This window comes from Aquarana catesbeiana, linkage group LG06 (genome assembly GCF_042186555.1).
Source record: "Aquarana catesbeiana isolate 2022-GZ linkage group LG06, ASM4218655v1, whole genome shotgun sequence".
Classification (NCBI taxonomy): domain Eukaryota; kingdom Metazoa; phylum Chordata; class Amphibia; order Anura; family Ranidae; genus Aquarana; species Aquarana catesbeiana.
In genome coordinates, this window is record NC_133329.1 from 275,540,997 (window position 1) to 275,568,057 (window position 27,061).

A 27,061-nucleotide genomic window follows, 5' to 3' on the forward strand; every position below is an offset into this window, starting at 1 on the left:
AAGAGCGCATGTTGACCACTCTTATTAGAGGATCACACTCCGTCCAGTAAGCAAAGCATGAGAGTGAAGGGTGTCACCTAGCTTTCTTGGAGTCTCTTGTTTCCATCACGGCTGTGGGATCACTGAAATTGATGTTTTCTATTTTTCCTGGACTGTTTTTGATCACTTTTAATATTTCACTTCTTTCACTTTTGTTACTTTATGGATTACCAAAGTTCAATTGCATGTGGTATTTGAGCACTAGAGCGCTGCACTATTGCTTTACTATATTTGAAGTGTTTGTATCAGGACACAGTGCACAGCAGCTGTATACATTTTTGCCCTAGCACGGATCTACACCAATTTTTGTATTTAGTAACAAAAGTCTGCCTATTTATAGAGAGAAAATTGAATTGAAAATATTTACTTAAAACTATTTTGGTAAATGACCAGAAAAACAAAGTTAAAAAGGTTAAAGGTTAAAATGTTGGCAGTGTTCTAATCAGTAGAGATATATTTGTCACAAATGGATACATATGTACCGTTTATGGATATGCTCTATCCATACATATACTATACCTGTATACACAGGTATAAAGCATTCCCTTCCAACAGTAAATACACAATCCCCTATGCTGGAGAGTGGACCCCAGAGGTAACAGTTGCCTATATTCCCATCCTGGCTTTTATGGGCATGCCTCGTCTTGCTGCCCTCTTAAGATTGGGGATGTCTGGATATACTGAAACCATAAAACAAAACAGAGGGTGCACCAGCCTAGTGCATTAGTTGGATTCCCATTGTTGATGTGATTTATCATGGATGAAAGTGACTGTTTTATTATGTTAAGCTTTGATGCACCTGTCAGTTTGTGAGTATATAACTTACCACCTTTTTAACAATAAAATACATATTTTGAGGATAATGCACTAGGTTGGTGTGCCCTCTGTTTTGTTTTATGGTTTCAATGAAGCATTTCCTTTACACAAGGAAGGAAGACAGCAAAGAGGGACTGACAGTATTATTTTCCAACCCTTAAAAGCTTTTGACTTAAATATTAAAGCTTGTATGATAAAAACTGTCTGTAATGCCTCACAATAACTAATCAAATTCAAACTTACAGCAAAAAATAACAGATGGAACAATAAAGATGGAATCTCATTATTGGAAATGGAAAGATACAAACATATGTGTGAAAATACAAAAATGAATGAGGCCCAGAGAAGAAAGCTGCTGTTGGGATTTATAGTTTTTCATCAGATAGTGACCCACAAGTTGCTTTACAGGTACATTTTATGAGCCCCAGGTCAGTAAAAGAAGATCAGGCCAAAAAAAAAAAAAAAAAGGAACAAGACCCAATATAAGGAGCAGACCTGGCCACAGGTTAACGAGAAGGGTTGCCAACCTTGGAAAGAGCTTCAATCTATGGAAGCCCACTTTAGGACAAACTACCAGTATATGGTAGGTTAGGGTACCAGAGGAAATGGTGTGGGGGAACAAAAGATATACAAGAGTTAAAAGAACTTAAGGGATAAATACAGATAACTGAAAGGCATACTACCTTAGAATAGATGATAGACCGAAGGCCAAACAACTGCAGAGCAGTGTAGCCACCAGAAAGCAGACGTTGGAACAAAAGGTTGTATATGCATAAAACCTGTTGTGCTTTTCCTTTAAGTATGTATGAACCAACAAACGTGCAACAAACAACCAAAACGTACCATAACTCAATATATAATGTCTAATTTTGTTTAAATTTATACTGGGGAACAAATCAGTGAATAAAAATGCACTCATCTAAAATAATGTCCCACAATCGCAAACAAATATGCCTTTTATAATAAAACTTTGTGATAGTATTGCACTATGGGGTTGATTTACTAAAGGCAAATAGACTGTGCACTTTGCAAAGTGCAGTTGCACTCTGCAAGTACAGTTGCTTCAGAGCTTATTAAATGAATAGTAGCTCTGCTGACTTCCATCATCCAATCATGTGCAAGCAAAAGTGCTTTTTTTTATTTTCCTTGCACGTGATTGGGTATTCTTTACAAAGTGATGTTTACCTCATTTACTAAGCTCTGGAGCAACTGCACTTGCAACGTGCACAGTCTATTTGCCTTTAGTAAATGAACCCCTATTGGTCTGTCATTTTCCTCTCTCCATGGTCCATATGACGTTTTGAGGAGTTGTTATGACTGCCTGAGGGGGTTCTTCTGACAGTTACTATGGCTAGTCCTTATGCATTTATGAACTTTATGTTAGAGGTCTGATATCTCTGGTAAGAGGCTGGGTTTGGTGTTGAAGCACATGAGTGACCATGTGTGATTTCCATCAACACTTCTTCACCTGTGAATTGACTTTATTTCTATTGTTGAGATTTTTCATTTATATTAACATATTTGTTTCCGATTGTGGGACATTATTTTATATAAATGTATTTGTATGTACTGATTTGTTCAACAGTATATATTTATTGAGACATTATATATTGAGTTATGGTATATGTTGGTTGTTTATTGCACTTTTGTTGGTTCATATATATTTAAAGGGGATGTGCAACAGGTTTTATGTATATACACTCCTCTGTTTTGTATTCGGACAATCACTGAATGCTGCTTTCTGTATATACAATAAATATGCTACTGTACAAACATTTTAGGCAGGTGTGAAAAAATTCTGTAAATTAAGAATGTTTTCAGATATAGAAGTGGTAATAATTCAGTTTTATCAATTAAGAAAATGGAAGGTAAATGAACAGAAGAGAAAGCCAAATCAGTATATTTGGTGTGACCGCCCTTTGCCTTCAAAACAGCATCAATTCTTCTAGGTACACTTGCACACAGTTTTTCAAGCAAACAGGTAGGTTGTTGCAAACATCTTGGAAAACTAACCACAGATTGTCTGTGGATGTAGGCTGCCTCAAATTCTCCTGTCTCTTCATGTAATCCCAGACAGACTTGATGATGTTTAGATCAGGGGTCCGTGGGGGCCTAACAATCACTTCCAGGACTTACCTAGGACAGGAGCATATTTTAATGCTGAAGATAGTTCCTAATGACATTAGCTGTATATTTTGGGTCGTTGTCCTGCTGCAGAATAACATTGGGGGCAATGGCATGCTTCCCTGATGGCATGGCATGATGGATAAGTATCTGCCTGTATTTCTCAGCATTGAGGACAACATTGATCCTGACCAAATATCCAACTCCATTTGCAGAAATGCAGCCCCAAACTTGCAAGGATCCTATTGTACTACTCTCCAGCTCTTTGACATCAGTCCAGTCAGTCCTGACCTGCTAGCATTTTTCTGCATACCAGTTCCTGTTTTCATGCATATTTGAGTCACTTAGCCTTGTTTCCACATCAGAGCTTTTTGACCACAATTTTTTCATGAAGACCACTTCTAACCAGACTTCTCCAGACAGTAGATGGGTGAACCTGGGTGGAAGTGTAAGATTTGAAGGGTAATCACACCAAATATTGATTTGATTTAGAGTAACAGGATGAATGCCCAGTCAAACAAATCACCCTTTAAGACATACTGAGTGATCTGTTCAGTCTAGTTAACCAGTCTAGTTAACTGATCAGAGATTCTTAAAACAAATTAACTGCCTGAAGCTTTAGAAAAAAAATACAGCAAGGTTACTATGAACAGGAAGAGTTCTGAAAAAAACTATCTGAAGGACAAACTACAAAGCATAGAAGAAAGGCAAAATTGAAGATCAACAATTGCCATGAAATTTGAGATGAAAACAGAAAAGCAGCAGAGCTAGGCATAAAAAGTGATAGGTAAATACATTAATAAAATAACCACAATTCAAAATGACCCCAGGTAGATAAAGGGTGGAGAACCAAATAAGAACTTACAAAGACAAGTGGAAATAAGAAATGAGGTAGTACAAACTCCATAGATAAGCTTCCTTTCTAAGTAGTTGCTTACAACTACATTCAGAGGCAAGAAGCAGCAGGTCCCAAAGTTCTGATTGCGCGAGATGTCAGTCCTCCGGTGTTCAAAATCAGATCACAGTTTCTAAATTCATAAATTGTAGACATTAATTATTGGCTGAGCAAGGATGCTATGATATTTGCATACCTATTTAATTGTTTGGCTTATTTTTTGAGTATGAGCTTCTAGGGCCCTGTCTTTTTTTTTTTTTTTTTTTTGCTTTCTGTAGCCCAATACAGGAAATTTTGCTTCCCATTCTTTCCTTAGACATAAAATGAGGGTGACTCTCTAACAGGGACAGTGGCAATAAAAACACTTCTATTAGTAGGTGGGGGAAGTCTAGAACCTTCAAAAGCAGAGATTCTTATTCTCCCCTTTTTTTCAAAAGAGGAAATGTTTTGTCTTGAGACATACTTTAAATAAATGATAGGTCAATAAGGGAGTGAGTACAGCGCTGCGCCAAACGATAATAAAGCAGGAGGTGATTATAATATACAATTAGCAGCTGACACATCTCTAGACACAGGCAAAGGCAAAAATAGTAAAAAATAGTGTAGCGCTATGTGTATATACAAATCATAAATATAATATATATGAACAGTGGATCAATTCGTCCTTTGCGGGACAAAAACAGTATTGAAGCAACACTAAGTGATACAAATAAGCATATAAAAGTGACTACAATAAATGGGTAGTATGAATCAATATTATAAACACAAGTATTAGGTGTAAAAAACGTATATATGTAACAAATCAAATAATATAGTCCGTTAAAAATTGATGTTTAGGTCAATAGTGACTAGTGGAATAGAAAACCATCACCAAAAGTCTACAAGAATAAAAATGAAAAATAGAGAATAAAAATAAAAAATAAAAAATTCCCAGGGTTTCCTCCTAAACGAAGTGGTTCACTTCTGGTGGATGAATAGATAGATCACAGATGGGTGAAAGGTCTAGATAGGTGGCAGGACCATCACCGAAGCATCTAAGGAGGCTTACCGAAATCAGATGACTTGAGAAGACTTACGTCTCACAAGTCTAAGAAAGCTTAATGACCTCCAGGTCTAGCGAGATGAATCGTCAGATGATCCTCAGCTTCCAAAAAAAAGGGGGGGAGGGGTCTCACCACAGCTTCAAACGTCCCCAAGACAGTCCAACAGGCCCAATGGATAATTCAAATATCATGTGAGAAAGAAAGCTCACATGGCATAATAACGTTTTAAAAAAGCATCAATTTATTAAAATGGAAAAAATGAACACTCACATGATAGGAGATCAAAAACGGTTCATATAAAATCATTCGCGGTAATAGTGAGGGGTCCACCCGACATGTTTCGGCTACCAAGCCTTCATCTGGGGTCTTGGTAGCTGAAGGCTTGGTAGCCGAAACATGTCGGGTGGACCCCTCACTATTACCGCGAATGATTTTATATGAGCCGTTTTTGATCTCCTATCATGTGAGTGTTCATTTTTTCCATTTTAATAAATTGATGCTTTTTTAAAACGTTATTATGCCATGTGAGCTTTCTTTCTCGCATGATATTTGAATTATCCATTGGGCCTGTTGGACTGTCTTGGGGACGTTTGAAGCTGTGGTGAGACCCCCCCCTTTTTTTTTTTTTTAAGCTGAGGATCATCTGACGATTCATCTCGCTAGACCTGGAGGTCATTAAGCTTTCTTAGACTTGTGAGACGTAAGTCTTCTCAAGTCATCTGATTCCGGTAAGCCTCCTTGGATGCTTCGGTGATGGTCCTGCCACCTATCTAGACCTTTCACCCATCTGTGATCTATCTATTCATCTACCAGAAGTGAACCGCTTCGTTTAGGAGGAAACCCTGGGAATTTTTTATTTTTTATTTTTATTCTCTATTTTTCATTTTTATTCTTATAGACTTTTGGTGATGGTTTTCTATTCCACTAGTCACTATTGACCTAAACATCAATTTTTAATGGACTATATTATTTGATTTGTTACATATATACGTTTTTTACACCTAATACTTGTGTTTATAATATTGATTCATACTACCCATTTATTGTAGTCACTTTTATATGCTTATTTGTATCACTTAGTGTTGCTTCAATACTGTTTTTGTCCCGCAAAGGACGAATTGATCCACTGTTCATATATATTATATTTATGATTTGTATATACACATAGCGCTACACTATTTTTTTACAATAAATGATAGGTCATCTGCTGTTTATTAGGGATGAGCCGAACATCCCTCCAGTTCGATTTGCACCAGAACTTGCGAACAGACAAAACATTTGTGCGAACATGCGAACACCGTTAAAGTCTATGGGACACGAATGTGAAAAATTAAAAGTGCTCACTTTAAAGGCTTATATGCAAGTTATTGCCATAAAAAGCATTTGGGGACCCAGGTCTGGGCCCAGGGGACATGTATCAATACAAAAAAAAGTTTTTAAAAACGGACGTTTTTTCAGGAGCAGTAATTTTATGAATGCTTAAAGTGAAACAATAAAAATGAAATATTCCTTTGAATATCGTGCCTGGGGGGTTCCCTTAGTCTGCTTGTAAAGTAGCGCATTTTTCCCACTTTAAGAACAGTACTGCAGCAAAATGACATTTACAAAGGAAAAAATGTTGTTTCAAATTGCTCAGATCCCGGCAATATACATAAAAAAAAAATCATTGAAAAAAACTGCATGGGTCCCCCGTCCATACCAGCCCCTTCAGGTCTGGTATGGATATTAAGGGGAACTCCACGCCAAATTTTTTTTTTAAATGGCGCGGGGGTCCCCCCAAAATCCATACCAGACCCAAAGGGCCTGGTATGCATGGGGGAACCCATGCCATTTTTTTCTTAATTCTGTCATAGGGCTCCCCTTAACCACTTAATACACTATATTATATATTGTACACTGCACTTTATACCCTACACTGTATTATATATACTACACTGACTCAACTATATACTCTGAACTGCAGTATATATACACTATACAGACTGCACTATATACTCTGAAATGCAGTATATACTATACGGACTGCAATATATATACTCTGAAATGCAGTATATTCACACTATACAGACTGCACTATATACTTTGCTGGAAAATTGGGCCTTAGGTGTTGGTGGTGGCAGAACACGTTAACCCCTCACAGTTACTCTTGTTGGGCACAGGAACGTCCCTGCTGTTAAATATTATTTCAAAAATTGGAATTACATGCCCCTGTTAAACAGGGGCAGAAACATTGGGCCCTAGGTGTTGGTGGTGCCAGAACACGGTAACCCCTCACCGTTACTCTTGTTGGGCGCAGGAACAGGCCCTGCTGTTAAATATCATTTCAAAGGGGGCGTGAATTGGTGCTCAGCGGGAATGGACGCTGACTAGAGGAGCTTCTCACACCCACGGCTCTTAATCCCCTTCCAGCCCGCTCGTTTTGGCTATGGGCAAGAGGGACAAGCTCACTACAGGTCCCAGCCAGCAACGCTCGCTCTCGGTGCCCGGAAACCACAGCATACCGGAGTGCTTTGGCTCACAAACTCCAGGAATGAGAGGCTGCACTGGATCAAAGATGGCGACGCTGCAACACGAGGCAGACCCAAGTGAAGACTCCTTGTCAGCTGCGGAGGATCTGGTTGGAGACACTGATTACACAGATCATCCTGTACAGCTATCAGAGATGACACAGATAGCAGCTGACATCAAAAACACATTCTCTTCAGCTATAACTGAACTGATAGCAGACCTCCTCTCCCTTAGTGAGCGGATGGCAAATGCAGAGAAAACAGAAGCTAAAAGGGACAGGGCTATTGAGCACCTGGGATCTGTAGTACATGCCCATGCTAACCACTTTATTCAAGTAAATAGACATCTAAAGGATCTTGACAACAGGGGGAGAAGACAAAATATTAGAGTAAGAGGGATCCCCGAGACCATTGAATCTGCCCCGATAAAACCAGCACTACAGGCTGTTTTTGATGAACTTTTGGAACGTCCCAAAGATACGGACATAGAATTTATCATGGCTCACAGGGCACTGAATCTGCGCCCTGCAGACACAGCCCCTCCGAAAGCCACTGTATGCTGCTTACAAAGCTTCTCACTCAAGGAGGAAATTCTGCACAAATCCAGAAAATATTATCACATTATCATTAATGATCAACCTATATCTTTATTCCAGGACCTTTCTCACATTGCCCTCAAAAACAGATGAGCATTGCATCCCCTGCTGGAAGTCCTGAAAGAGAAGGGTATTCCATATAGATGGAATACTACCTGCGCTTGCCAGAGGATATCACAGCTTTTTGTGAGCATATGCAACTACCATTGATTGACCCCCCTGAGTGGTATCAGGAATTCAGGGCCCCATCGCATGACTCAACAACACCTCACTCCCCACAGACATCGCCATCAAAGCCTCCTTCTTCCAAGAAATCTAAATTTAACAAACGCACAGGCCCAAATCATGGCAAGTTTTCATATGAGGCCAAAGGATTCAGGTTCCAGGAAGAGACCTGAACAGAGTGACTAAACTTGAAAGTCCATTACTGCCATTCTGCAGAGGCTATATACGGATGCAGCTATGCTCCGTTTGTTTCACCTGTTCACTGATAAAATTACATGTTTTTAATCCAGTTCTTTTTACGGCTATACATTGTTGGTCCCATGAATATCAGATGAACAGTTCTCATCTTTTTCTTGTTTTGCACTTATACCCGGAAACTGACATTCTATGATGGATGCCGTTTTTGAACTGTAAATTGTGGCAGCTGTTCCTATTGAGATGCCCTATCCACTAATGACACCTAGTGACACTTCTGGGTAATGCACCCGAAGCTTTTCCATCAAGCACAGGACTTTTTTCTATTACAGCAAATACCTATACTGCTTGACTGGGGAAAAGTGACACAGGACAGTGTGAAATGTTAAGCAGAGAAGAAAGGACTACTCATAAACATAACATGAGGAGTAACATTATATGAAGACATTTCAGGAATTATCACACTTTTCAGTTTTTTCTATTAGAGACCTTATGACAGGATTAGACTCATTGTATTAAGCCCTTATCTTTACTCGAGGAGGTTTGTTTAACACCTGAAAAAAAGGAGAAAACAATTTCTCTGGCATATATTTGGTTACAATCTCCAGGAATAACCAAAACAAATAAACATAAAAGGTTTTGGGAGGAAGCGTTAAACACCACCTTCAGTGATGATCAATGGCTTCATGCTTGCGTGTTCGCACACAAATGTTCGATCAGCACACGACTTCAAGAGACTTCCTACAAACTTTTGACAAACTGGTACAATATTCCATCTAAAGTGCACAAATGGTTCCCTATGGTATCAGACCTATGTTGGAGAGGCAATGGGGCAGAAGGAACGACACACCATATTTGGTGGGAATGCGACTTGATACGTCCATTTTGGCAAAAGGTTTGTGACATAATTAAACACATCACTGAGACTTAAATCCCGCTAACGGCAGCTTGCTGCTTATTAAATATTTCAAATGGCACAATGAAATGGTACAAGCGCTCTAACCAGATTCCTCCTTACAGCTGCAAAAGCCCTGATCACCAGATATTGGAGAACAACAAAAGCGCCCACTATCAAAGAGTGGCTTCTTAACATTCATGACATATATGGCATGGAGGAAATGAGAGCCATAGCACACGAAACTATAGAGAGCTTCAACACTCTCTGGAGAGTGTGGGTTGTTTATAAATATTCTGAAAATTACAAAACCCTTACCAACACCTGAACACCTGAACAATGAGCAAAAGCCTTACAATCTCATGATATTCTTAAATATTTTTAAAACATTTTTTCTTTACTATTCTTCTACAAATTTCATTTATATTTCTATATTTCCTCTGCTAAACTTACATGGATACTTTATCCGCATATATGTTTGGTATAACAGTGTTTTGTTATAGCATACTTGTCTGTTCATATAAGATACGTGCAAGAACAATCTTGGTTGATGGAAGTCAGTATTGCAACTTGTTATACTACTATGTTTGTAGTTTGCTGAGCATTGTATTGTTATAATGCGATTATTGTCATAATGCGATCACTGTTTTTTCAATAAAACTTTATTGTGAAAAAAAAAAAATCATTTCAAAAATTGTAATTACATGCCCCAGTTAAACAGGGGCAGAAAATTTTTTTGAATTTTTTTTTTTCGGTTCAGCATTTGGGGTAGGGAAATTTGCCTGCTGAAATCAACAGGTGGTGTACTGCCAGCAGATTGGCTGCAAGTACTTGTGGCACCTATTGCTATACCTTCATTTTTCTCAGTGCAGGTTTTTGAGAGGTCTGGAGGTATAGTAGGGTTTGAGATCCCAGATGAAGAGCAAGAAGTCTGCCTTTTTCTATGATGTGTGTGATGTGTGATGTGGGTCTTTCAGGTGCTGCTGCCAATGGAATAAAATGCAATAAAACTTTATTGTGGAATAAAGTAGCTCAATGGAATGCATGGCAGGTCATCATATGTCTGGTCAAGCATGCGGTGCCCAAGCGGCTGCTGTCCTGGCCATACTTGATCCGCTTCAGACATAGGCTGCAAACAGCAACAGTGCGATCTGCTGCACACATGTCGAAAAAGGCCCACACCAAGGAAATTTTAAAAGTCAGCAGCGATCTGCACCTGCGGGGCTCCGTGGTGTGATGCAATAGGGTGGCTGCCCTTAAGCTGAACCCTGGAGGACATCCTGCCTCGTTGGAGTTGTGCCTCATCCTCCTCTTCCTCACTTTCCTCCTCTCAGGCATCCAAGTATGGTCAGTGACCCCCATCATCCCCTCTCTCCTCATCACTGGAGCAAACTTGGCAGTATGCTGCAGCTTGGGGAACATGACTGACAGTTTCTTGTCCTTCTTAGGCACCCCCTCTCTCTAGACTCACATTACTCCCTTCCTCCATCTGGGAACCAACATCGGAGCCTTCATATTGCCGCACATCCTCCAGCAGCATGTAACCGACACTGTGGCCCAATAATTCTGGGGACTCCTCCGTACATGATGGTGGGGCTATGGAAGGAGTAACTGTGGACAAGGAGCCGGTGGAATATGCCACTTTGGCAGCTGCGTTGGAATGTAAACTACTATGAGCCTGGGTGACAGAAGATGAGGATGGCTTTGTTATCCACTCCACCAATTCTTCTGCATGTTGTGGCTTAATAACATGTCCAGCAACAGAAAAAAAGGACAAGCATGCCACATGGCCACCTGCAGAGGCTGCACCATGTCCACGACCACCACTGTTGAATGTAGACACAGAGGCTGCTTGCCCTCTTTTAGTGGCCTGTGAGCACCTGCCTCTCCTTGGTGGCCTTACGGACATAATGGGGATTTTTTCTTTTCACAGCACACTATACTGTATACACCGCCTGCACTGTATTAGAAATGGTACACTGGCTGCACTGTATTTTATACTGTGTACACTGCCTAAAGTGTATTAGAAACTGTACACACTCTATTATATACTGTGTACATATATATGCTACACTGAATGCAGAGTATATAGATATATCTAATCTATCTATCTATGAATACACCACCTGAATATAGAGTAGAGCCAAACAGAAATCTAGCTGTGTCTCGGCACTAACTATACAATATTTACAGGTCCTAACTACCAGACCGAGCAAGCCTACAGCTTGTCAGCTTCCACATACACAACTTAATAGCTTTTACCAACCTTTTGCTCTCCTAGACAGAAGTTGTCTGAGGTTCCCAGGCCAAATGCACTGGCTGTCTGTCTCAGCTGAGTTTAAATTGGCCTGGGGGAGAGGACCAAGATCCGAACTTGACCACGGATCAGAGATCCCTGAATGTGTATGAGAGGAGCCTGGGAGAGACTGACTGTATATATATCAAATACATTGCAGCTAACTAACTAACCTGCCTGCCTAATCTAGCTCAATCTATCTCCATCCACAGTCATACACTATACATGGCCACTATGTAAACAGCCTTATATAGTGTGGGGCGTGGACTTAGGCCCCCTGGGCCATGATTGGCCAAAGGCACCCTGTCTTTGGCCAATTATGGCTCTCTCTGTAGAGTGCGCTGTGATTGGCCAAACCATGCAGGTCAGGTGTGCATCTCGCAGTGCATTATGGGGCGTTCCGCGGTGCTAAAATTTCCCGCGAATGCCCCATATTGTTCACTGTCCGGCGAGCGAACATCGAGCTCATCCCTACTTTTTATCCAAGTAGTGGGAGAAAGACAAGTGTGCATTTGTTGGTGATGATTAGTATTATATGTGGCAGAATTGGTACAGAGATGACCAGCTTTTGCTAGGATTCACACTGGTAGGTTATCATTTTGCAAATGGTTCCTCAAAAAAGATTACGGTATGTTACCTACAGAATGACTTATTTTGGGGGTCAGGAGAAATGGTGTCCTGGGCCATAGTTTGTATAGCTAGTAATAAAAACAGAACTTACATGTTACAATACGTATAGGCCAACTGATGGCTATATATTTAGGGCATTGGTAGCTATGTATTTAGAAATGTAGCTTAACTAGAAACAAAGTTTGCTATTTAAAAAAAAGGTTAAAAGCAACATGCATTCACACATTTTGTTAAACCTTTGGAAATAATTATTCATATAACTTGATGCAATACATTAAACGTGGTGCACAAAGAACTGTACACTTTTTGCATAAACAATTGAGGTTAGGAAATATACTATATCCAAAGCTATACAGAATATACATACGGTACATACATACATACATAATATACAGCATGGTTGTAAAATTTACATAATGAATTTAGTTTCTTACCAAAGTTAAACTGTTGCTAAACCAAGGGCATAGCCTCAGTTATATTTGACAGTGTAACAAAACAAGGTGCCCACTACTGTAGGGCTGTATATCATATTATCTTATGTTGAAAGTATTTTAGTTAAGTATGTTTATGAAAGGAAGCAACTTAATAGAGAGTGAAATAATAGCATACAAGGAGCACTAAGAAATGTTACCAATCACGCAACTCAAGAATGTGAGGGATAATTTGACAGTGGCATTGAGCAATATTGTTTAATATAAGATAATATTTTACCAATAGGTTAGTAAACAATTGGAAGGTTACTACAAGGTTAGAATACTTCCGTCTTTCAGGCAAAGGTGACACACACACACAAGAATATTATATATATACACATCATACATATACATAAACACACACACACACACACACACACACACACACTGAGCAAAATTATAACACAACACTTTTGTGTTTGCCCCAATTTATCATGAGCTAAACTCAAAGATCTATGACTTTTTCTGTGTGCACAAAAAGTCTATTTCTCTCAAATATTGTTCACAAATCTAATTGTTCACAAATGTCTAAATCTGTGTTAGTGAGCACTTCTCCTTTGCCGAGATAATCCATCCACCTCACAGGTGTGGCATATCAAGATGCTGATTTTTATTATTGCACAGGTGTGCCTTAGGCTGGCCACAATAAGAGGCCACTCTAAAATATGCAGTTTTACTGTATTGTGGAGGGGGGGGGGGGGGGGGTTCAGGGGGTCCGAAAACCAGTCAGTATCTAGTGTACCGCCATTTGCCTCACGCAGTGCAGCACATCTCTTTCGCATAGAATTGATCAGGTTGTTGATTGTGGCCTGTGGAATGTTGGTCCATTTCTCTTTAATGGCTGTGCGAAGTTGCTGGATATTGGCAGGAACTGGAACACGCTGTCATATACACCAATCCAGAGCATCCCAAACATGCTCAATGGGTGACATGTACGGTGATTATGCTGTCCATGCAAGAACTGGGACGTTTTCAGCTTCCAGGATATGTGTACAGATCCTTGCAACGTGGGGCCGTGCATTATCATGCTGCAACATGAGGTGATGGTCGTGGATGAATGGCACAACAATGGGCCTCAGGATTTTGTCACGGTATCTCTGTGCATTCAAACTGCCATCAATAAAATGCACCTGTGTTCATTGTCCATAGCATACACCTGTCATATACCTACCATAGCCCTCAAAATGTTTCACTCTCCTACACGCATTTTTCGAGTGGAAAATGAGGGCTTGCGAGTGTGGGCTGCCTGGGAGTGGGGGGGGGGCGAGCACCGCCAGCGGGTAGGGTTGATCGGGAGCCGTTCTTCCAGTGATCGACCCGGTGGAAGAGAGCATGGCGGAAGATGAGAGCCAGGGGGGTCACCGAGCTGTATAGCACACTGTTACTGCTTACACTGAAATTGCCTCCACTCTGATTGCCGTCACACACAGCCCCGCCTCCTCCTGACCCCGTACCTGTGATAGACAGAATGCGGGTCCAATGCTGGGATGTGTTCTGTCTATCACAGGCATGGGGACAGGAGGAGGCGGGGCTGTGTGTGACAGCGACCAGAGCGGAGGCAATTTCAATGTAAGCTGTAACAGTGTGCTATTCGTGCTCTGTGATCCCGTGGCTCTTCTGTTCCTCCAGTCATGATCCGGCCACCCTCTCTGTTCCTTCACCCTGGCGAGGCTGCAATGTTGGGTATAGCGAGTCTGCAATGGGGGCAAAGTGAGGCTGCAATGTTGGCACAGTGAGTCTGCAATGTTGACACCATGAGCCTGCAATGTTGGCATGGTGAGGCTGCAATGGTGGGCATGGTGAGGCTGCAATGGTGGGCACAGGTCACGCTGCAATGATGGGCACAGGTGAGCCTGCATTGATGGGCACTGGTGAGCCTGCATTGATGGGCACTGGTGAGCCTGCATTGATGGGCACTGGTGAGGCTGTGCTGAGGGGAACTGATAAAGTTGTTGTTATTATTTATTTTTGTAACTTAATTCTGCATAAAACATTTAAGTGTCATTTCATGAGATGATTTATGAGGGTGTGATTAGGGACAGAATTAGGATCGGGGCAAAGTAGGGGTTGGGCAGGGCAACTGGTGGCGAGTAACCCTTGAGGCCTGGCTAGCAGCTCAGGTCATGAAATTTTGAGCCATGCCATAACCCCACCGCCACCATGGGCCACTCGATCCACAACATTGACATCAGCAAACTGCCTACCCACATGACACCATACACGCTGTCTGCCATCTGCCCTGTACAGTGAAAACCAGGATTCATCAAGAACACACCTCTCCAAAGTGCCAGACGCCATCAAATGTGAGCATTTGCCCACTCAAGTTGGTTAAGATGACGAACTGCAGTCAGGTCTAGACCCCAATGAGGACGACGAGCATGCAGATGAGCTTCCCTGAGATGATTCCTGACAGTTTGTGCAGAAATTCTTTGGTTATGCAAACCGATTTATAATAAAAATTGATTTCGCGCTATAAAAATCTATCACCTCAGAGTAAAGTGCATACAATAATACAAAATCACTAACCGTGCAGTGTCTAAAAGTGCTCCATAGTGCAATAATATATCAAGGTGCTATGTGCATCAAGGTGAAAAATCAATGACAATGCAAATGAAAAACGTTAAAAATAATCAAAAGTTCATAATGTGCATCAAAGTCTATATTGTGCTGTTCCACTAGGGTCATTCAGTGAAGGTAAAAAGTGATATAAATCTTGGGTTTTCTAATCCGGTGGCACCGGGCTCTCTAGACTCTCACCTTGAGTAACATTTTTAGGGGCATTGAAACCAGATTCTTTGTTCTTTGTGATATGGTGATGTGGAAGTAAAGCTTCTCTGATGTTGCAGCGATCTCTCTGCTTGACAGTACCTGCGATTTGTAAGAACAAAGAGGGTTGCCCACCTGGGCTCCACCGGTCCGGTGGTATAAACGGGAAGGGGAGAGAGAAAAGATGCCTCCGATGGTGTAGTAAGTTTAAAACAACTGGCTATTTATTAAAAATTCAAGTGGTCTCTTACATGTAAACAGGTTAAAAACAGCATTAAAGGTAAAAGAGTTGAGGAGCGGCGTTGGAGACGCCTCCTTACTAGTTTCCGGTTTCGTCTATGCTCGGCCACGCCCTACGCGTTACGTCACCGCCCGTGACTTCAACTGGGGACCCGCATTCTGTCTATGCAAACCGATTGTTGCAGCAGCTGTCCAGTGGCTGGTCTCAAACTATCTTGGAGGTGAAGACACTAAATGTGGAGGTCCTGGGCTGGTGTGGTTACATGCGGTCTGCGGTTGTGAGGCCAGTTGGATGTACTGCCAAATTCTCTGAAACGCCTTTGGAGATGGCTTATGGTAGAGAAATTAACATTTAATTCAAGAGCAACAGCTCTGGTAGACATTACTGCAGTCAGCATGCCAATCGCATGCTAGCTCAAAGCTTGCCACATCTGTGGCATTATGCTGTGTGATAAAACATTTTACTGTAGAGTGGCAATAATTATGCTGTCTAATTAGCATCTTGATATACCACACCTGTGAGGAGGATGGATTATCTCGGCAAAGGATAGGGGTGCTCACTAACACAGATTTAGACAGATTTGTGAACAATATTTGAGAGAAATAGGCCTTTTGTGTACATAGAAAAAGTCGTAGATCTCAGCTTATGATAAATAGGGGCAAAGACAAAAGTGTTGTGCTTATAATTTTGCTCTATATTATTATATATAATAACCCATGGTCACCTGTAGATATCACTGACTGGAGTGGACAAGACGGGTGGGTAAAGGCAGTGGAACAAACCAGCCTGGAATTCAGCTTCTTACTGGCAGAAATTGTGGTGTGGCACTGGAACTCAGAGTTATCCTATCTGCAATGCGCTTTAGTCCCTAGTAGTTTCTAATCTGAGAAGCAACCAAACCTCTGACTACCAGAAGTGGCCATCGAATGCCTAACCTGGATCTAGCCTATGCTGGTTATTGAGCTCTAATCTAAAACTAGCTATATAATCCAAGACCAGGAGGGACTGGGTTAACTAAAATAACAGGAGCTGGATATAAACTCTATTAACATAACAGGTTCACCTACTAATATACTCAAAAATGACCACTACACACATACAGTAGCACAAACTTACAGTATCTCACAAAAGTGAGTACACCCCTCACATTTTTGTAAATAATTTATATCTTTTCATGTGACAACACTGAAGAAATGACACTTTGCTTCAATGTAAAGTAGTGAGTGTGCAGCTTGTATAACAGTATAAATTTGCTGTCCCCTCAAAATAACTCAACACACAGCCATTAATGTCTAAACTGTTGGCAACAAAAGTGAGTACACCCCTAAGTGAAAATGTCCAAATTGGGCCTAATTAGCTATTTTCCCTCCCCCGTGTCATGTGACTCGTTAGTGTTACAAGGTCTCAGGTGTGAATGGGGAGCAGGTGTGTTAAATTTGGTGTTATCGCTCTCACTCTCTCATTTTGCTCACTGGAAGTTCAACGTGGCACCTCATGGCAAAGAACTCTCTGCGGATCTGAAAAAAAGAATCGTAGCTCTACATAAAGATGGCCTAGGCTATAAGAAGATTGCCAAGACCCTGAAACTGAGCTTCAGCATGGTGGTCAAGACCATACAGTGCTTTAATAGGACAGGTTTCACTCAGAACAGGCCTCACCGTGGTCGACCAAAAAAGTTGAGTGCACGTTCTCAGCGTCATATCCAGAGGTTGTCTTTAAAATCACAATCTGATTTTCTGATGGGAAATGTGTGATGTCAGGCTGTTGGCGGAAAATCCAACCATGTGTATGCTCCATCGGACAATTGTTTTCCAGACAAATGTTTGATAGCAGGTTTTAAAATTTTCTGCGGACAAATGTGTGTTGTTGGATATTCCAAGCGTGTGTACACAAGTCAGTCGGACAAAAGTCCAAACTACAAACAAGCATGCTTGGAAGCAAGGACAAGCCAGAAGCGGTTGGTCTTGTAAACTAGCGCTCGTAATGGAGAATTAACATTCGTAACATGGCAAATTATGAAATCTCGAAATGCATCACACATGCTCTTCTTCTTTAATGGGATAATAACGAAGCTGCTTTGCTGGTGATACTGATGGAGTTATTGCCAACGAATTTTCAAAGGCTTTTTTTTTCTAGTGATATCAAGCATAATGTTATTATGCTTCTTTTTTTTTTTTTTTTTTTGGGCAAGTTACCACAACACCATTATCCCATAGTTTTTAAGATCAAAGATACAACTATGTTGGTGTCCCTTGTCAATATTACATTGTATATTTTTAAATGTAACTACCTACTCCCAAACTGTCATTTGAAGTAAAACACATAGCCAAGTATTATTGTACACATTTTTTTATTGTGCATTAAAAAAAGAAAACAAATAAAATTAGACATTCTATCTGCATTGCCAATAGAACTTAACCAAAAAGTGCATTCTATGCATCCAAAAATATAGAAAATACACCAAATCAAATCATTATTCAACCAAAAAAAAATAATGTAAAGCAATAACTCCAATAAGGCCAATAATAAATAACACGTTATCTCCTCCGATTCCGCAACATGTCTAGAAACGAACTGAAAAAGCGCGAAATGAAAAGCACGAAATGAGAACCGCAAATCAACACTCACCAAACTTCTACTAACACGAAATTAGCAGAAGGAGCCTAAAGGGTGACGCTAAAGAGCTGAAACCACGTAGTACTTCAGTATGTTCATGTTTGTTGGCCGACAATTCCTTGCCTTTTGTATGCAAGACAAGTTTGGGCCAACGCCCTTCAGACAAAAGTCCACGGTTTTGTTGGCCAACAATCCGATCTTGTGTACGAGGCTTTAGAGTCAAATTAGCATTAGGATATAGTCCCAAAATGTTCTAGTTGAGATGGGAAAAAATTGAATCGCGCTAAAGAGGATTAGCGACCATACGTATGGTCACCAATCCAAATATTGAAAATTAGGTGAAAAATCCCTATTAGTGTATTAAACATGAAAATTCAAAACATACTAACAAAATATTTTTATCTATTAAAACATTCCTTGAATGTATTACACCATGGATAGTTTATTTCCTTTTTGGGTCATGGACTGAGGACATGGATTTCCTGGCTACAGAGGGCGAATCAATTATTTCTTGTCACCTATTGATCGATTCTTAGTGTGATATAGAGTCTAACTACCACTGTGAGTCGGTAAGCACATTTTACAGCCACGGTGGTGGGATATCACTCTTTGTTTTTTGTGTGCACACCAGGGTGTTGGTACGTTTGTATGTCCACACACGTATATAACCATACTACACTATGGCCAGCCTTTTTGTTATTTTTTTCTCCTATATTTACTGAGGGAATCATATCTTGAACCTGGACAGAGCTGATCGGTTCCATCCCAAAGGCCCTGGCTGGATTTAAGCCATTCGTCTATTTTGTTTGGTGTTCTGGTAAGGGCAACTTACTCTTGTGATATCTGGATTATCATTTCATCTATATATGTTGAAGTATTTTTGCGATCTGGAGTTTTTTTCATCATAGGAGATATCTGGACTTTACTTTCAATTTTAAAAAAAATATATCTTTGTGGTATTCAATTTTTCCACCTAAATAACGTTTTAAATAACGTAACGAGTATTTAGCGCAGTTTATTATTTTTACATTACTAACAAAATAATGTTCCATCAAATATACAATGATATATATATATAAAAGTCCATATACAAAAAAGTGAGTAGATCACCCAAGTGATGAAAGAAAAAAACTCAAAAAAATTCCAAAGAATCAGATGGACATACAATCTTGCTGTAAGAGGGCAAAGTGCTTGTTCCACCACCATGAATAAGACTGGCCGCTTACCAGAAACTCATGATCCCCCGTTACAGAGGATCAAAGAGAGCTGTTTGTCAATATTGATTCGGATCACGACCAACGGACCAGAAGCCTTATACTAGGATGAAACATCAGGGACCTTGGTACCGTGTTAGAGGTGTTCACACTGACAGGTAATTGGACATCAGACCATAGCAATACGAATATGGCATGAAAAATAGAAAGGCCCCAGAAATAGGCACATATTTACACGTATGGTGGACGTGCCCAGTAATCCAAACCTTCTGGAAGGAAGTCTTCGTGATTGCATCTAAAATATTTAAAAAAATAATACAACCAGATCCATATTTAACTTTACTTAATCTAAAACCGGAATGGTTAACACTCTCTCAATTCAAACTTATGATCCAACTAATAACGGCTGCAAAACAAACAGTGGCTAAGGCATGGAAATCTCCTACATTGATACTAGCAGAAACAATTCACAGAATGAATAATACAATGTCCCATGCTAAGATGGTAGCCATCGATCAAAATCAAATTCCAAAATTTGAAAAACTTTGGCATCCTTGGATAAAACAACAGTTCCTGTCAAACTTCAATGACTCTGTCCTGTTGCCATGGTAACAGATTAAATGACTTACAGAGACACCCATTCTAAGGCTTCAAAGAGAACTAAAAAGAATAATAAACTGACGAGCGGGACAACCTTGTGGACCATACCTCTACCTTTCAACCCTTTTTCTTCTTTCTCTTTCCTTTTCTCCACCTTACGATTAAAGCTCATTATCAGAATTTATTTGACCTATATACACTCTACTTGTAAACAATATGTATAGTAGGTATAAATCATTTAAATACCTACAAAAGTAACTAAGGAAATGATATATATCTTTAATTTAGGTTTACGTGAACCCAATGTTTAATATTTGAAATTTCATGATATTTACCTATATAAACCCTACTGTAAAACAATGAGCTTACTTTATAGATCCTTGTAAACTTACTTTATGTATCTTTATAACATTGTATACTCAATAAACTTCTTTTGACAAGGAAAAATAGAAAGGCTCCAAATAGTGTAAAATCGTTGACTTTATTGAAGTAATATAAAAAAATTAAACTCACATACTAGTAGACAATAGTAGGCGCTTAATGTGGTCTGGAGCGCCGGCCGGAAGCTCACAGACAGCCTGTCCTACTGGTATAAACAGCGGCAGTGGAAGGTGACGCGAACACGTCGCTCCGCCCTACGCGGCATTTTGTGATAGAGTCACGTCGTCCAGGGGCCCTTCTTCTTTCCTCCTCAAATCCACCACTATTAAGGATGAGCTTCGAGTTTGTGTCAAACGTAAGTTCGACTCGAACATCGGGTGTTCGCCCATTCGCCGAACGGCAAATTTTATGGGGCGTTTGCAGCAAATGTGAGCACCCCATAATGCACTGCAAGACCACAGTGCATTGCTGTATGATGATTGGTCAAACCATACACCTGACCTGCATGCTTTGGCCAATCACAGCACGCTCCTCAGCGAGAGCCACAATTGCCCAAAGGCAGGGTGCCTTTGGCCAATCATGGCTCAGGGGGACTAAGCCCACGCCCCACACTATAAAAGGCTGCTCACTCTGCGCCCATTTAGTGTGTTATAGTAGACGGAGATAGAGAGATTGAGCTAGATTAGGCAGGCTAGTTAGTTATAGTTAGTTAATGGCAGTGTATTTGATATATATATACACATTTAGACTAGTATATATATATTCTGTCAGTGTGATAGACAGATAGACACACACAGTCAGACTAATATACTGTGTGTATAGATCCATACCAGACCCGAAGTGGGGGGACCCACGCTGTTTTTTAAAATGATTTTTTATGTATATTGCCAGGATCTGGCAATACATTACAGCCGTGAGCAATTTTTAATACCATTTTTTCCTTTAGAAATGTCATTTTTTTGCAGTACTTTTCTAAACATGGCAGACTATGGGGACCCCCCCCAGGCACGATACTTAAAGGAATATTTCATTTTTACTATTTCACTTTGAGCATTCTTAAAATCATTGCTTCTGAAAAAATGGCTGTTTTAAAAACTTTTTTTTGCATTGATACATGTCCCCTGGGGCAGTATCCGGGTCGTAAATAACTTTTTATGGCAATAACTTGCATACAAGCCTTTCAAATGAGCACTTTTCCACGTTCGTGTCCCATAGACTTTAACGGTGTTCACATGTTCGTACAAATTTTTGTCTGTTCGCAAGTTCTTGTGCGAACCGAACGGGGGGTGTTTGGCTCATCCCTAGCCACTATGATGGCCGGATTCATTATTGTGTGTTAAGCGGGGACATCCAGTGATGACATTTACGGGTATTGGAACGCACACCAAGGCGCTGATCCCGGCCCACTTTACATGCTCATTGTACAGCTATACTTGTAAGTACAATCTGCTTTTAACATTCAAATGAAATAAACAGTATTATGCCATGGAAATCTCTTCTATGATTTTTATGTTATGAACACACTTACTATAAAAGCAAAAATCAATCATTATCTGGAGTAGGTTTGGTAATAAAGTATACAGTACATAAACCCCCACAATGAGCTTCTCCTATTTGCCCCCTTTTGTTCTATTATATATGTCATTCAAAGTGTTATATCTGTTCAACAAGTGCAATAAAGGACCCGTTGATCCAGCAAACTTGTAAGTTTCTCTGCACTCTGCAGTCTTTTCTTAAACAGTATTATCAGCCCTGCCCAGTTCACCTTTGTGTACAGGACACCTCCTCCCTAAGTTATGGAGAGAGGGAGATGTTCTGTTGTTCTGTCCTAGGCTGGCAATACTGCTCCTGCAAAGATACAGTACAGTGAATAAGCATTGTTACCCTAGGACAGGATCACCAGGTGAAGAAAGAAAAGCAGAATAAAAGTAATGCAGCCGCCACATCTCAGAACTATTAAGCTGTACTATATTACATTTTTTTTCTTGGGTTTTGCTATACTTTAAAGTAAAGTATAGGGAGATTCAAGCTCTCAATTTTTCTTGTTTACCATTGTCATTAAAAGTGAAAGTAAAAGAAAAATCCCAAATTTTGGGTTATCCCTAGAAAAGTAATATAGGGGAAATCTTTTGGAGACAGTAGTTCTGGTGACCTGGGGGGCCCCAAGCAATTCCCTTAATTTGCATGGATTTCCCCTCACTTCCTGTTTGGCTATGGGACAGGAAGTGAAGTGAAATCTCCACAATGGGGCACAGATGGTGAAAGAAAAATTGACAGGGGTTTTAACCCTCCCTTGCTCTAACCAAAATAAAAAAAAAAGTTTTGCCTATAGTTCTACTTTAAGTAAAAAAAAAGTCTGTTTTTTATTAGGCATTATAACTATAAAAAATAATACAGATACACATGTGTACATCAGTCCAAAATGAGGGGACAGTTAGGCAAAAAAGAGGGACAGAGTTAATTGGGTCATAAGAAAGGATAGTTGGGTGCTATGAATTAAAGGTCAGTGTGTCAAACACAGACATGCACTCATTCTGGGCCATGTTCTGTCTCCTAGCTATCTTTAAAGTAGAACAAGGCTGCCATCTGTGTCTCATTGCAGAGATTTCCCTTCACTTCCTGTCCCATAGCCAAACAGGAAGTGAAAGGAAATCCCTGCAAATTAAGCACAAGCTTCCTGTAACTAAAAACAGTCACTGTTGCTCTCTTAAATGGTGCAGGATGATTGGCCTTGTCTCCACCCCCTTCTGTAGTTTTCCTGCAGGCAGCCTGTAGTCTGCTGTTAATATTTTGGTAATTGTCTCCTATCCAACTGTACATCCCTACTGAACTGACTTTGCTGAGTCTGCTGTTAATATTTTTGGTAATTGTCTCCTGCTGCCATATCTTTAAACTTCCATATTTACTGCTAGCTCTATAACAAACACACTGCAATAGCAATATTACTGGTGATTGATTCTCAACTCCATGTGGCTTGAGTGATCAAGAGAGCTAATTCGTTTTATGACCCTAGCCTGTGTCTGTAGCTGGTCATCTCTCCCCATATTCAGGTGTCTCACATCAGACCCAATAATGACCAACTGAGAAATGCATCCCAGCTTAGTCTCCCTATAAATTTATGGAAGCTTATGGGGTGGCGCAGACATCATGGTTCTGTCACGAGTGATGCGCAGTTTCACCAGCGCAGTTTAACTAAAGCTGCATGAACAAGAACTCTGCTCCACTCTGCAAGATGACAAGCAAACCAGCTTTGACATTTATTTTATATTAGGTTCGTTTCCCACTCTCTATCCACGAACATGCTCCTTATTCTCTTCCTTCTCACATTGGTGTCTTCTATCCTCAAATTATCTTTACTCTACCCCTCCTCTCTTCCCTGCAGCATATCACCCTCACTCCTACCCTCTCCCTACTATGGCACCCATCATCTCCTGCATTTGCTGCACCCACATGCTGACATAAACACCAGGGCCACTAGACAGGTGCGCTCATGCACATCCCACTCCCACCTTGCCTTCCTCGCCCTCCTCCTTCTCCTAGTCTCAGGTGACATTTCTCCTAATCCTGGTCCGCCATTTTCCAAATGCAAGCCACATATCCAATACCCCTCCCCCTCTGGCAACCACCGCAATCCACTCAGTTTAATTTCTATCCCCCTGCTTCCTTAAAGCACCCCACCAATCTCATGCGCCCTTTGGAACGCCCGCTCCATCTGTAACAAGCTAACATCTGTACATGACCTCTTCATCTCTCATGGCTTGAACATACTCGCCATAACAGAAACCTGGCTTCAAAATTTTGACTCAGCTTCTCCTGCTGCCCTCTCCCATGGTGGTCTCCATTGGACTCACTCCCCCAGACCCAACAGACAGAAAGGAGGTGGAGTTGGCTTCCTTCTATCCCCACAAAGCACCTTCCAAGTCCTTCCTGTCCCTCCCTCTCTATCCCTCTCTTCTTTCTAGATGAACTGTATTCGTCTGTTTTCTCCCATTTCTCTGAGGATTGCAGCAATTTATCGGCCTCCAGGACCGGTATCGCGCTTTCTTGACGACTTTGCTGCCTGGCTACCCTACTTTCTCTCCTCTGAAATACCCACCATTATTCTTGGTGACTTTAACATTCCTGTCAATGTTAACAGCCCAACTACAGCTAAACTTCTCGATTTAACCTCATCTTTTGACCTAACCCAATGGACACACACTTCCACTCACTCCAATGGTAATACCCTTGACCTTGTATTCTCCCATCTCTGCAACCCTGGCAACCTCACCAACGCCCCCTTTCCTCTATCTGATCACAACCTCATTACTTTCACTGTATCCTTGCCTCCAACCACCCATCCCTCCAAGCAGCAAACAATTACTTGTAGAAACCTTCGCCGCTTTAACCCTTCTCTTCTCTATTCTGCTACTGACCACCTATATGACATAATCTCTCCCCTGTCCTGTCCTGACCTGGCCACCTCTGTCTACAACAGTTCACTCTCATCATCACTAGATGCACTTGCTCCTCTAACCACACGCAGAATCAGGCCCCGACCGTCACAACCCTGGCAAACTGACAACACTAGAAATCTCAAGAGATATTGCCGTGCTCTTGAACGACTGTGGCGTAAAACCAAATGCCTGCAAGACTTCACCCTATATAAATCTGCCTTTCTAAAATACAATTCATGCCTCCATGCTGCCAAACAAGCCTACTTTGTCTCTCTTATTAATTCCTTGTCATCCAGTCCCTGTCGGCTCTTCTCAACCTTTAACTCTCTGCTTCGGCCACCACCCCCTCTACCCACTAACTCACTCACTGCCCAAGAGATTGCCAATCACTTTAAAGACAAGATCGATGCAATTCGTGAGGACATCTCCACTGTGCGTACGTCTTCCCCACCCAACATACCTTGCCTAGCAGCACATTCAACACTCTCCTCTTTTGAATTGGCTACTACGGAAGAGGTTACAAAAATTTTCTCGGATGCCCACCTAACCAATTGTCCTTTGGATCCTGTTCCCTCACAACTACTATGGTCACCCTCTTCTTCTATCCTATGCTCCCTCACCCACATCTTCAATCTCTCCCTCTCTAGTGGTATCTTCCCCTCCGCTCTAAAATATGCGCAGATCACTCCCATTCTTAAAAAGCTCTCACTGGACCCTACCGACTTAAGACCCAGCTCATTGCTCCCATTCACCTCTAAACGTCTAGAACACTTAGTCTACAACCGTCTTAGCTCCTACCTCAATGAAAATAACCTTCTTGACCCCTTACAGTCTGGCTTTCGCTCGCAGCACTCCACGGAAACTGCCTTACTAAAACTCACTAACGATTTACTAACTGCTAAAACCAATAGCCAGTACTCCATACTCCTGCTACTTGACCTCTCTGCGGCCTTTGATACTGTTGACCACCCGCTCCTTCTCAATAAGCTACATTCCCTCGGCCTCCGAGATTCTGCTCTATCCTGGTTCTCTGCCTATTTATCACAGCGCTCCTTCAGTGTCACCTACAACTCTGTCTCCTCCTCTCCATTGCCCCTTTCTGTGGGGGTCCCCCAAGGCTCGGTTCTTGGACCCCTTCTCTTCTCTATCTACACCTCCTCCCTCGGTCACTTAATAACTGCCCATGGCTTCCAATACCACTTATAAGCTGATGACACCCAAATCTATCTGTCTACTTCTCACCTCACTCCTTCAGTCTCCTCTCGCATTACTAACTTACTAACTGACATATCAGCATGGATGTCACACCACTTCCTTAAACTAAATCTCTCTAAAACTGAGCTATTAATATTCCCCCTGCCCGTGCACCCCTCCATGACTTTTCCAACAAAATCAACAATGCAACCATCAGTCCCTCCCCTCACGCCAGGGTACTAGGTGTAATCCTAGACTCTGACTTGTCATTTCAGCCTCAAACCCAATCGTTGTCAAAAGTTTGTAGAATTCACCTCCGTAACATCTCCAAAATTCGCCCCTTTTTAACAAATGAAACCACCAAGCTCCTCATTCACTCACTTGTTATCTCTCGCCTTGACTATTGCAACTCGCTTCTCATTGGCTTACCTCTCCATAGGCTATCCCCTCTTCTGTCTATCATGAATGCTGCTGCCAGACTTATCCACCTTACCAACCGCTCAGTGTCTGCCAACCCTCCACTCCAATCCCTACACTGGCTCCCAATCACCCAGCGAATTAATTTCAAAATACTAATCACAACATACAAAGCCATTCACAACTCTGCCCCGAGCTACATCACTAATCTTGTCTCCAAATATCAACCAAATCGACCTCTCCGCTCCTCTCAAGAACTCCTGCTTTCAAGCTCTCTCATCTCCTCCTCCCATGCTCGTCTCCAGGATTTCTCCAGAGCCTCTCCCATCCTCTGGAACTCACTACCTCCATCTATCCGGCTATCCCCTACTCTTGCTACCTTCAGGCGATCCCTGAAAACTCATCTCTTCAGGAAAGCCTATCACGTCTCCAACTAATCTCCTACCACTTCCACCAGCTCAT

General features: G+C 41.2%; 1 protein-coding gene across 1 annotated transcript in view; it reads left to right on the top strand.

Moving 5' to 3' along the window:
* Positions 1–27,061, top strand: part of FAM237A (family with sequence similarity 237 member A) — a 76,598-nt gene that overhangs the window by 6,441 nt on the left and 43,096 nt on the right. The gene's annotated exons all lie outside the window — the stretch shown is intronic.